We start from the raw sequence: 13,009 nt of genomic DNA on the forward strand, positions 1-13,009 counted from the left end.
TTTATAAGTTTGTTCATTTGCACCTTATGTTTATCAGAAGAAGGGACGTTAAAGGTCCCGAAACGTCACTTATTAAAGCTTTCACTTTTGATGTCAGAAGACCAGTGAGTTCTTTGATTTGATTGCTGTTATATACTCCTTGATAGCACCCTGGTAGTTAAAGTACGGTGGTGAGAGTGCATGTACCTAAGAACTTTTTGTGTGTATGTATATATGTGTGTATATATATATATATATATATATATATATATATATATATATATATATGTATGTATGTGTATATGTATATATATATATATATATATATATATATATATATATATATTCCAGAAAGGACAGCACAATCTTACATCCAGGGAAGATGCCACGGTGCACTGCAAAAAAGTGTATCCAGGTCTGTCCAAAGACTCACTCAGTGGTCTTTGAATAAAAAAATTATTATTTATGATATCAAGTTAAAAAAAGAGACATGATGTTTTGGCACATTGCTGTGCCTTTGTCAAATGTCAAACAAGTATAACATGAAACCTAAAACTAATGACAAACATAGTGATACACACTCCCTTATATGCGTGTCTAATTAACCCCGCAACTCCAGGTGTACCGGCATCAGGCACATTCACGTGACGTCATCATGCACCCACGTGCGTAGCGTCATGACGTATGTGCCAACATTGTCATGGTAACCTGTGTAAACTAACAGTGGCGTTAGCGGTTGCGAAAGGACTGACAGCTTGTATCAATCGCATAGTCACACTGCTGAGAAAAACTTTGGGCATAACAACGATGTGTACCTTAATCAGATACAATTAGGAATTCAATAAAGAATATTGATAACATCGTGGATGAACCCACATTTGAAACAGCCGGTGGTTTATCTTATATCTGTGGTTGTTATGCGGGTGTTGGAATGTGTATATAGCTTATGTACTTATGTATAGAGAAAGCACTCAATGGACTCCATATAGATGCAACAAATAACTTTTATTCCAAAGTCATAACGTTTCGGGTACTGGACAGCTCCCTTTATCAAATGATCCACATGAGAAAAAAGTATGCATACTTTTTTCTTGTGTGGATCATTTGATAAAGGGACCGGTCCGGTACCCGAAATGTTATGACTTTGGAATAAAAGTTATTTGTTGCATGTATATGAAGTCCATTGAGTGATTTCTGTATACATAAGCTGGATTTAACATATGTTAGCACCGTTGCCGTTGTTACAGATGAGGAGTGCATATCTTTGAAAGAATTATATACACACACACACACACGGATTGTACTTATATCTATATAATATATACACTTTGGTTAATGAAATCAAATTAAATCCAATGAAGGGTTGAATGGTTGCCTTTTGGCCTGAAACTCCTCCTCTGTCACAGAGTCTCGCCCATTTAAGGAGCTAAACTACCCTAAACAAGCCACACAGAAATGTAAGCACCAAGTGTTACACACAGTGCAGGGTAGTAACACAGCAAGACCGCTGACAGTCTTACATTTAGTGTATTGTACGAAGTGTTACTGCCCATTACTAGAGGATCTCACTATTCCTCAAATCAGACTGTGCTCCAGCTCCTCACACCAGCAGCTGCAGTGTTTACTGAAGGGTTTCTTTTCTCTGTCCAGAGGGAACTTAGTTCCTCCTGCAAAAATAGTGCAGGAATTCTGTTCCCGCTCGACTTGACCCCTGAGGATATATAAGTGTAGATGTTCAATATATATGATTCCAAAAGACAAGTGCGTTAAAGCAATCCAAGAAAATGATTTCAAAAGGTCACCTGGAACAAAGAAAAACGTACAATAGTGCAGACTGTTCTAAAAATAAAATTCAAATAAGTAAATAAGGCTTACTGTATAGCCCAAAGGTATTGAAAACTTGAGCAGAAATTAAAACTAATCGATCCGTTTCTGTAGTTGACTAGGTACAATGCCCCCTCCAAAGCTCTAAAACAAAGGTTATAGTGACCAGCGCCAAAAAATACTACAAACTCCAACTAGAAAATAGGACACCCTCTAAAGGCCTATAAAAGAAACCAATGTATGACTAAAAATACTAGGGAGCGCTCAAACCGGAGCTAAAGAGTATAACCAAACAAGACCAAAATAAATTGTTTAGCTTTAAATTCAAATTATCAAATGTTAAAAATAAACCTATATCTCACAAGCGCAGAAGATTAACCACAAAAGTGGACACAGGATCAATCACAACATTAATAATAACAACAATTGCCAAAAAGAAGATGCCGGTTACAAAGTCAGATTTAATCAAAATAGTAATGAAATCTATATTAATTTAAAATGTAAAAGTTTTAATCACACAAACAATTATGTTTTATATAGGTCGACCTATTACAAAATGAAAACATTCATAAAAAAACAATGATTAAAAACAGAATATAGTATTTTTGTTCTTATTCCTAAAAAAGGAGCTGTGTAATACACCTGTTAAGCCTGAAAGTTCATATCAAGGCCGTATTACAATGTGGCAGTCTTATTCAACTTGTTATATAGGTAAATCCACATATCTCTATGCGAAGGTGCATGAAGTTAAATGGAGCCGTCCGATTGGTCGTTATAGATGACGCTGTGCTCCTACGGACAGAGAGTCCTCTTAGTGTATTATCAATTGCAAATAACAAATGTATATCCGTACTCACATATCAGAAAAACAGGAGCCGGCTTCCATTATGCAAAGCACCGATCGTGCCGTGGGCCACCCACAGAGAAATATGGGTTAGATGTTTGGGCAGGGGTGCTAGGCTATACAAATATACAGGATCGGCTGGAAACCCGGTGACACAATGCAGTATTCTTTTACGGGTTTAGAATTGATCTTGCAAAACTAAACTTCCAAGACCCGCTTCAGAGGTCAATACTGCTGTTTCACCATGAAAGAGGTTTTGCCTGAATCTAAAGATTAGAATATCAGAAGCTCCCGTGCTGGAGCAGCTAAAAGAGCAACGCGTTTCAAAACCGAAGTTTCTTTCTCAAGCTCTAATATGATCTGTCAGATTGATTCCTCCAAAGCTCTACCTCAGACCTCATTCTGGATCGAACCATATATATTTTTCACAACTAAGCAGTCATTTTACCCCTTGGCTGCTATTAATACATGTAAACAGTAGGGAGTTGACTCCCTTAACTGTCTCTCACTTCTTTTTGTTCCATATTTATAATGCATTAAAGGGATATGAAACCCCAAAAATGTATTTTGAGTTATAGACAGAGCACACAATATAAAAAACAAAAAAAAGTTTCTAATTTACTTCTATTTTCAAAATTGCTTTGTTCCTGTGATATACTTTGCTGAAGAAATACCGAGGTAGGTGTTTGGAGCACTAAATAGCAGGGATTAGTGCTCTAGTGCTCTTGCATATAGATAACATTCTTTTCAAAATTGTTGCCTTATAGTGCTCCAGACACGTGCACACTCCTGAGCTTACGCCCTTGCTTTTCAACAAAAAATACCCAGAACAGTAAAACAGAAAGTTGTTTAAAATACTGCGCTCTATCTGAATCATGAAATAAACATTTTGGGTTTCATGTCCCTTTAAGGCATAGGAGGGACTTTATTTAACCCCTTCAGTACGGTGAATTTCAGAGAAAATCTTGTGCAATGATGACAAAAAACTGCTCTGTGATCCCTTTTGTTCAGAAATAGAATAATTAGAAGGCTGCTAATTGCAGCTGTGCACCACATTTCTGTAAATCCTGGCATTGAAGGGGTTAATTAGCTATTTGCTGTGAAGGGGATGGGAGTCTCACAGCGCCCTCTCTCTTACTTTCCTTCTGGCTCCCCAAAGGGCAAGATACCTAGTATATCTTGTGGCTAGTTAGAATTGAATTGGGATCTGGGGAGCGCCTCAAAGTGGGCGAAGGATAAATTTAAGATAAGTAAATATGAGTAGTGTGAGGTTGCTGTATAATTAGTACAGATTGTTACAAATTTTATTAAACAGGGTATACATAGTTAAATAAAAATGACCAAAAAATAGTACTCATGGATCCATGTAACATAAATAAAATCCGATATCATTCGCAAATAGTTAAAACATTAAAAGTATATATTATGGTGCAAAAATTTGTCTCACGTTAACTAAATTCACAATGAAATGTACTCCTCTCAGGTTAAGAGTAGTAATATAACATCAATATGAGAAAATAGTGATAATGGGGCAATAATAATACTACTGATGTAATTAGATGTGCTGAATGTGGTACGTGCGTTTCCACACTAAATGTCCTTAATCCCTAATTAAAAGGACAGACGAAATGTCAAAGTCTTTCTGTGGTGGCTAAATCCAAAAACTCTATTTGCACTGAATCCGGTGGGGGTGGTTGATATGAGAGTGTCCAAAAAATGAGGTTGAAAAATGTGGTTGAAAAACAAAAAATGTCGTTAAAAAACAATGTGAAAAATAGAGAAAAAAAGAGAAAAAAAGAAAAAAATTTTGAAAATGGGGTTAAAGAGTTCAAAATTTGTTAAAAAATAATTTGCAAAAAAGTAAAAGCCTAGTGCGAAAAAACTGGTAAAGTGCTTGTGCTGCTATCCTTAGTGTTCTGTAGTAAAATTCAAATGCCAATAAAAATATTCAATCCAAAAATAGAACAAACGTTCCCAGTGTACCTGTGAAATACAAATAACAAAAAATAGTGCAAGATTGCTTTGTAAATCCTTAATATAAGTGAAATGAGGCTTACCATAAATAGCCAACGCGTTTCGGCCCTTCTTTAGGCCTTTCTGAAGACTGTATTTAATACAGTCTTGAGAAAGGCCTAAAGAAGGGCCGAAACGCGTTGGCTATTTATGGTAAGCCTCATTTCATTTATATTAAGGATTTACAAAGCAATCTTGCACTATTTCTTTCATGTAATTAGCAAGAGTCCATGAGTTAGTGACGTATGGGATATACATTCCTACCAGGAGGGGCAAAGTTTCCCAAACCTCAAAATGCCTATAAATACACCCCTCACCACACCCACAAATCAGTTTTACAAACTTTGCCTCCTATGGAGGTGGTGAAGTAAGTTTGTGCTAGATTCTACGTTGATATGCGCTCCGCAGCAGGTTGGAGCCCGGTTTTCCTCTCAGCGTGCAGTGAATGTCAGAGGGATGTGAGGAGAGTATTGCCTATTTGAATGCAGTGATCTCCTTCTACAGGGTCTATTTCATAGGTTCTCTGTTATCGGTCGTAGAGATTCATCTCTTACCTCCCTTTTCAGATCGACGATATACTCTTATATATATACCATTTCCTCTACTGATTCTCGTTTCAGTACTGGTTTGGCTTTCTACTACATGTAGATGAGTGTCCTGGGGTAAGTAAGTCTTATTTTCTGTGACACTCTAAGCTATGGTTGGGCACTTTATATATAAAGTTCTAAATATATGTATTCAAACATTTATTTGCCTTGACTCGGGATGTTCAACATTCCTTATTTGAGACAGTCAGTTTCATATTTGGGATAATGCATATGAATAATTCTTTTTTTTCTTACCTTAAAAATTTGACTTTCCCTGTGGGCTGTTAGGCTCGCGGGGGCTGAAAAATGCTTCATTTTATTGCGTCATTCTTGGCGCTGACTTTTTTGGCGCAAAAATTATTTTCTGTTTCCGGCGTCATACGTGTCGCCGGAAGTTGCGTCATTTTTGACGTTCTTTTGCGCCAAAAGTGTCGGCGTTACGGATGTGGCGTCATTTTTGGCGCGAAAAAATATGGGCGTCACTTTTGTCTCCACATTATTTAAGTCTCATTGATTTTTGCTTCTGGTTGCTAGAAGCTTATTCAGTGGCATTTTTTCCCATTCCTGAAACTGTCATTTAAGGAATTTGATCAATTTTGCTTGATGTCCCACGTTGAAGCTGAGTCAGAAAATACTTCTGGAAAATCGCTGCCGGGTGCTGGAGCTACCAAAGCTAAGCGTATATGCTGTAAACTTTTGGTATCTGTTCCTCCAGCTGTTGTTTGTACTGTTTGTCATGACAAACTTGTTAATACAGATATTTCCTTTAGTACTGTTACATTACCTGTTGCTGTTCCATCAACATCTAATATTCAGAGTGTTCCTGATAACATAAGAGATTTTGTTTCTAAATCCATTAAGAAGGCTATGTCTGTTATTCCTCCTTCTAGTAAACGTAAAAAGTCTTTTAAAACTTCTCATTTTTCAGATGAATTTTTAAATGAACATCATCATTCTGATACTGATATTGGTTCTTCTGATTCAGAGGATTCTTTCTCAGAGGTTGATGCTGATAAATCTTCATATTTATTTAAAATGGAATTTATTCGTTCTTTACTCAAAGAAGTCCTAATTGCATTAGAAATTGAGGATTCTAGTCCTCCTGATACTAAATCTAAACGTTTAGATAAGGTTTTTAAATCTCCTGTAGTTATTCCAGAAGTATTTCCTGTCCCTGGTGCTATTTCTGAAGTAATTTCCAGGGAATGGAATAATTTGGGTAATTCTTTTACTCCTTCTAAACGTTTTAAGCAATTATATCCTGTGCCATCTGACAGATTAGAGTTTTGGGACAAAATCCTTAAGGTTGATGGGGCTGTCTCTACTCTTGCTAAGCGTACTACTATTCCTACGGCAGATGGTACTTCCTTTAAGGATCCTTTAGATAGGAAAATTGAATCCTTTCTAAGAAAAGCTTACTTGTGTTCAGGTAATCTTCTTAGACCTGCTATATCTTTAGCGGATGTTGCTGCAGCTTCAACTTTTTGGTTAGAAGCTTTAGCGCAACAAGTAACAGATCATAATTCTCATAGCATTATTATTCTTCTTCAACATGCTAATAATTTTATTTGTGATGCCATCTTTGATATCATTAGAGTTGATGTCAGGTATATGTCTCTAGCTATCTTAGCTAGAAGAGCTTTATGGCTTAAAACTTGGAATGCTGATATGTCTTCTATGTCTACTCTGCTTTCCCTTTCTTTCCAGGGTAATAAATTATTTGGTTCTCAGTTGGATTCTATTATCTCAACTGTTACTGGAGGGAAAGGAACTTTTTTACCACAGGATAAAAAATCTAAAGGTAAATTTAGGTCTAATAATCGTTTTCGTTCCTTTCGTCACAACAAGGAACAAAAGCCTGATCCTTCATCCTCAGGAGCGGTATCAGTTTGGAAACCATCTCCAGTCTGGAATAAATCCAAGCCTTTTAGAAAACCAAAGCCAGCTCCCAAGTCCACATGAAGGTGCGGCCCTCATTCCAGCTCAGCTGGTAGGGGGCAGATTACGTTTTTTCAAAGAAATTTGGATCAATTCCGTTCACAATCTTTGGATTCAGAACATTGTTTCAGAAGGGTACAGAATTGGCTTCAAGATAAGGCCTCCTGCAAAGAGATTTTTTCTTTCCCGTGTCCCAGTAAACCCAGCGAAGGCTCAAGCATTTCTGAAATGTGTTTCAGATCTAGAGTTGGCTGGAGTAATTATGCCAGTTCCAGTTCTGGAACAGGGACTGGGGTTTAATTCAAATCTCTTCATTGTACCAAAGAAAGAGAATTCCTTTAGACCAGTTCTGGATCTAAAAATATTGAATCGTTATGTAAGGATACCAACATTCAAGATGGTAACTATAAGGACTATCCTGCCTTTTGTTCAGCAAGAGCATTATATGTCCACAATAGATTTACAGGATGCATATCTGCATATTCCGATTCATCCAGATCACTTTCAGTTTCTGAGATTCTCTTTCCTAGACAAGCATTACCAGTTTGTGGCTCTGCCGTTTGGCCTAGCTACAGCTCCAAGAATTTTTACAAAGGTTCTCGGTGCCCTTCTGTCTGTAATCAGAGAACAGGGTATTGTGGTATTTCCTTATTTGGACGATATCTTGGTACTTGCTCAGTCTTCACATTTAGCAGAATCTCATACGAATCGACTTGTATTGTTTCTTCAAGATCATGGTTGGAGGATCAATTTACCAAAAAGTTCATTGATTCCTCAGACAAGGGTAACCTTTTTAGGTTTCCAGATAGATTCAGTGTCCATGACTCTGTCACTAACGGACAAGAGACGTCTAAAATTGATATCAGCTTGTCGAAACCTTCAGTCACGATCATTCCCTTCGGTAGCTTTATGCAGCTCGTTTTCACATGCGACCTCTTCAGCTCTGTATGCTGAACCAGTGGTGCAGGGATTACACAAAGATATCTCAATTAATATCTTTAACACCGATTGTACGACACTCTCTGAGGTGGTGGACAGATCTCCATCGTTTAGTTCAGGGGGCTTCTTTTGTTCTTCTGACCTGGACTGTAATTTAAACAGATGCAAGTCTGACAGGTTGGGGAGCTGTTTGGGGGTCTCTGACAGCACAAGGGGTTTGGGAATCTCAGGAGGTGAGATTACCGATCAATATTTTGGAACTCCGTGCAATTTTCAGAGCTCTTCAGTCATGGCCTCTTCTAAAGAGAGAATCGTTCATTTGTTTTCAGACAGACAATGTCACAGCTGTGGCATACATCAATCATCAAGGAGGGACTCACAGTCCTCTGGCTATGAAGGAAGTATCTCGAATTCTGGTATGGGCGGAATCCAGCTCCTGTCTAGTTTCTGCGGTTCATATCCCAGGTATAGACAATTGGGAAGCGGATTATCTCAGCCGCCAAACGTTACATCCGGGCGAATGGTCTCTTCACCCAGAGGTATTTCTTCAGATTGTTCAAATGTGGGGACTTCCAGAAATAGATCTGATGGCCTCTCATCTAAACAAGAAACTTCCCAGGTATCTGTCCAGATCCAGGGATCCTCAAACGGAAGCAGTGGATGCATTGTCACTTCCTTGGAAGTATCATCCTGCCTATATCTTTCCGCCTCTAGTTCTTCTTCCAAGAGTAATCTCCAAGATTCTGAAGGAATGCTCGTTTGTTCTGCTGGTAGCTCCAGCATGGCCTCACAGGTTTTGGTATGCGGATCTTGTCCGGATGGCCTCTTGCCAACCGTGGACTCTTCCATTAAGACCAGACCTTTTGTCGCAAGGTCCTTTTTTCCATCAGGATCTCAAATCCTTAAATTTAAAGGTATGGAGATTGAACGCTTGATTCTTAGTCAAAGAGGTTTCTCTGACCCTGTGATTAATACTATGTTACAGGCTCGTAAATCTGTATCTAGGGAGATATATTATAGAGTCTGGAAGACTTATATTTCTTGGTGTCTTTCTCATCATTTTTCCTGGCATTCTTTAAGAATTCCGAGAATTTTACAGTTTCTTCAGGATGGTTTGGATAAAGGTTTGTCTGCAAGTTCCTTGAAAGGACAAATCTCTGCTCTTTCTGTTCTTTTTCACAGAAAGATTGCTAATGTTCCTGATATTCATTGTTTTGTACAAGCTTTGGTTCGTATAAAACCTGTCATTAAGTCAATTTCTCCTCCTTGGAGTTTGAATTTGGTTCTGGGGGCTCTTCAAGCTCCTCCGTTTGAACCTATGCATTCATTGGACATCAAATTACTTTCTTGGAAAGTTTTGTTCCTTTTGGCCATCTCTTCTGCCAGACGAGTTTCTGAATTATCTGCTCTTTCTTGTGAGTCTCCTTTTCTGATTTTTCATCAGGATAAGGCGATGTTGCGAACTTCTTTTAAATTTTTACCTAAGGTTGTGAATTCTAACAACATTAGTAGAGAAATTGTGGTTCCTTCATTGTGTCCTAATCCTAAGAATTCTAAGGAGAGATCATTGCATTCTTTGGATGTAGTTAGAGCTTTGAAATATGTTGAAGCTACTAAGAATTTCCGAAAGACTTCTAGTCTATTTGTTATCTTTTCTGGTTCTAGGAAAGGTCAGAAGGCCTCTGCCATTTCTTTGGCATCTTGGTTGAAATCTTTAATTCATCATGCTTATGTCGAGTCGGGTAAGACTCCGCCTCAAAGGATTACAGCTCATTCTACTAGGTCAGTTTCTACTTCCTGGGCGTTTAGGAATGATGCTTCGGTTGATCAGATTTGCAAAGCAGCAACTTGGTCTTCTTTGCATACTTTTACTAAATTCTACCATTTTGATGTGTTTTCTTCTTCTGAAGCTGTTTTTGGTAGAAAAGTACTTCAGGCAGCTGTTTCAGTTTGAATCTTCTGCTTATAATTTCAGTTTTTTTCATTTAATCTTTATTTTGGGTGTGGATTATTTTTCAGCGGAATTGGCTGTCTTTATTTTATCCCTCCCTCTCTAGTGACTCTTGCGTGGAAAGATCCACATCTTGGGTAGTCATTATCCCATACGTCACTAGCTCATGGACTCTTGCTAATTACATGAAAGAAAACATAATTTATGTAAGAACTTACCTGATAAATTCATTTCTTTCATATTAGCAAGAGTCCATGAGGCCCACCCTTTTTGTGGTGGTTATGATTTTTTTGTATAAAGCACAATTATTCCAATTCCTTATTTTTTATGCTTTCGCACTTTTTTCTTATCACCCCACTTCTTGGCTATTCGTTAAACTGATTTGTGGGTGTGGTGAGGGGTGTATTTATAGGCATTTTGAGGTTTGGGAAACTTTGCCCCTCCTGGTAGGAATGTATATCCCATACGTCACTAGCTCATGGACTCTTGCTAATATGAAAGAAATGAATTTATCAGGTAAGTTCTTACATGAATTATGTTTTTTTGTGTGGGGTGGCACAAGCACTTTACCAGTTTTTTCGCACTAGGATTTTACTTTTTTGCGAATGATTTTTTAACAAATTTTGAACTCTTTAAAGGGATAGTAAAACCATTTTTTTATTTCATGATTCAGATAGAGCATGAGATATTAAGCATCTTTCTAATTTACTCTTATTATCAATTTTTCTTTGTTCTCATGCTATCTTGATTTGAAAAAGCAGTACTGTAAGCTTTAGAGCCAGACCATTTTTTGTTCAGCACATGGGTAGCAATTGCTGATTTGTGGCTAAATGTAGCAAACCAATCAGCAGTTCTACCAAGGTGCTGAACTAAAAAATAGGCCGGCTCCTAACCTTTTATTACTGCTTTTTCAAATCAAGATAACATGAGAACAAAGAAAAATTGATAATAGGAGTAAATTAGAAAGTTGCTTAAAATTGCATGCTCTATCTGAATCCTGAAAGAAAAAAATGAGGGGTTAGTATCCCTTTAACCCCATTTTCAAAAAAAATTCTTTTTTTTTCTCTATTTTTCACATTGTTTTTTAACGACATTTTTTGTTTTTCAACCACATTTTTAAACCACATTTTTGGACACTATTTTAAACCTCATTTTCAAAATGTTTTCTTTTTTTTCTCTATTTTTCACATTGTTTTTTAACGACATTTTTTGTTTTTTAACCACATTTTTAAACCACATTTTTTGGACACTATTTTAAACCTCATTTTTTGGACACTCTCATATCAACCACCCCCACCGGATTCAGTGCAATTAGAGTTTTTGGATTTAGCCACCACAGAAAGACTTTGACATTTCTTCTGTCCTTTTAATTAGGGACTAAGGACATTTAGTTTGGAAACGCACGTACCACATTCAGCACATCTAATTACATCAGTAGTATTATTATTACCCCATTGTCACTATTTTCTCATATTGATGTTAATTAGCTATTTGGTAAGGGTAATAGTATTGTAATGTAGGTATTACCCTCCCAACTGACACTTTCCACCTCCCTGATGCCTACATTATCCCTCTTAAACCGTTCCCCCCTCCCACACTCCTCACCACCATCTTATTTACTGGCAGACAGTCTGCACTAAGCTTTTTTTTCATGTTTAATTAATTTGTAATTATTTTTTAATCTGTAGTCTAGAGATCCCTCCTCAACCCTCCCACTTCCCTTATACCTCCCTCCTCAACGCTCCCACTTACCTTATACTTCCCAAGCAGCTCTCTAACCCTTCCCCTCCCAGTAGTGGCAGCCATCTTAGGTACTGGCAGACATTAAAATTGTATTTATGTACTAATTCTTTTTTCCGTAATGTAGTGGTCTCCCCTCCCCTTCCTTGCGATAATTTTGTAGCCCCTCCCCCCTTTGATTTGACACTTTTTTCGGTAGTGTAGCGTCCCATTCCTCCCTCTCCCTAACAAACCTTGTTTCAGTTGTGTAGTGTCCCGTCCCTCCATCACTCTCCTAAACCCCCCGCCGCCACTGAGCCACCTACCTCCCCACTCCACCTCTGGGCCGCCCCTTTCTCACTGTTACTGTTTGCATATACTAACCATGTGATCGCCGTGATTTGCTATCATAGCAATCACATGACCTCCCTGGGCTCTGACTGACCCCGGAGACAATGCCTCATTTGCGAGGCAATTTCCGGGGCTCAAACCACAGGCATAACATTACGTCCCTTAAGACCCTTTTTTGTGAGGTAATGGTACGTCTATTTGGCTTAAGGGGTTAAGTGTCCAGTATTCTTGTGAAGATTTAACTGGACAGCATGCAAAATATTGAACTGTCCAGTTGAATACCGGACACATGGCAACCCTAGTCCTGGATGAATAAGAAATTGGAGTTGACAAGTAAAAAATGTGTCTCTTTCTTATCTTTAACATTGTGTGGACTAGTATCTTTTACCCCTGGTGTAGTAACTCCCCCCCCCCGACTAGGAAACGACAGTGATATTTTCCACCTCTGTGCACATATATTTGCAGAATACCAGCTCTAGTATTTCTATTGGCCCCCTCTCTCATATTGTGAGCTTGGGGTTATTTCTTTCCTTTGCTATCTTCCCTGCCATTCCACACATTTGTTCCCTGCTCTGTTCATTCTTACATACACATTGTCTCTCCTCCCTGTTTGTCCTCCTTGCCCTCCTGTAACTCTGTGCAGTTCATTCTTCTCTCTCTCTCTATACATTGTTTATGTTCTTTGTCATCTCCATTAAATCCTGTCTCACTCCTCTTCTCCTTGTACTTTCTTTCTTTGCATCCTTTTCTATTCCTGCAGCTCTTCTCTCTCTCCCCTCACTGCTTCTCTCTATTCTTTCTCTCCTCCCTGCTGATTCTATTTATTCTCTCTACTCCTTTGAAGTTCCCTTTTTAACTGGAGAG

General features: G+C 38.1%; 1 protein-coding gene across 4 annotated transcripts in view; it reads left to right on the forward strand.

The window, feature by feature from the left end:
• Positions 1-13,009, forward strand: part of DGKZ (diacylglycerol kinase zeta) — an 821,282-nt gene that overhangs the window by 185,569 nt on the left and 622,704 nt on the right. Inside the window, exon 1 of one of the 4 annotated variants that reach the window (XM_053720297.1) lies at positions 11,961-13,009. This exon is cut by the window's right edge and continues 935 nt beyond it. The exons of the other annotated variants lie outside the window; for them this stretch is intronic. The gene's annotated coding sequence lies outside the window, so the exon portion shown is untranslated. Of the gene's footprint in view, positions 1-11,960 lie in introns of those variants that run through there. 4 annotated transcript variants of the gene reach the window in all.

The sequence above is a fragment of the Bombina bombina genome, chromosome 7 (genome assembly GCF_027579735.1).
Source record: "Bombina bombina isolate aBomBom1 chromosome 7, aBomBom1.pri, whole genome shotgun sequence".
Lineage (NCBI taxonomy): Eukaryota > Metazoa > Chordata > Amphibia > Anura > Bombinatoridae > Bombina > Bombina bombina.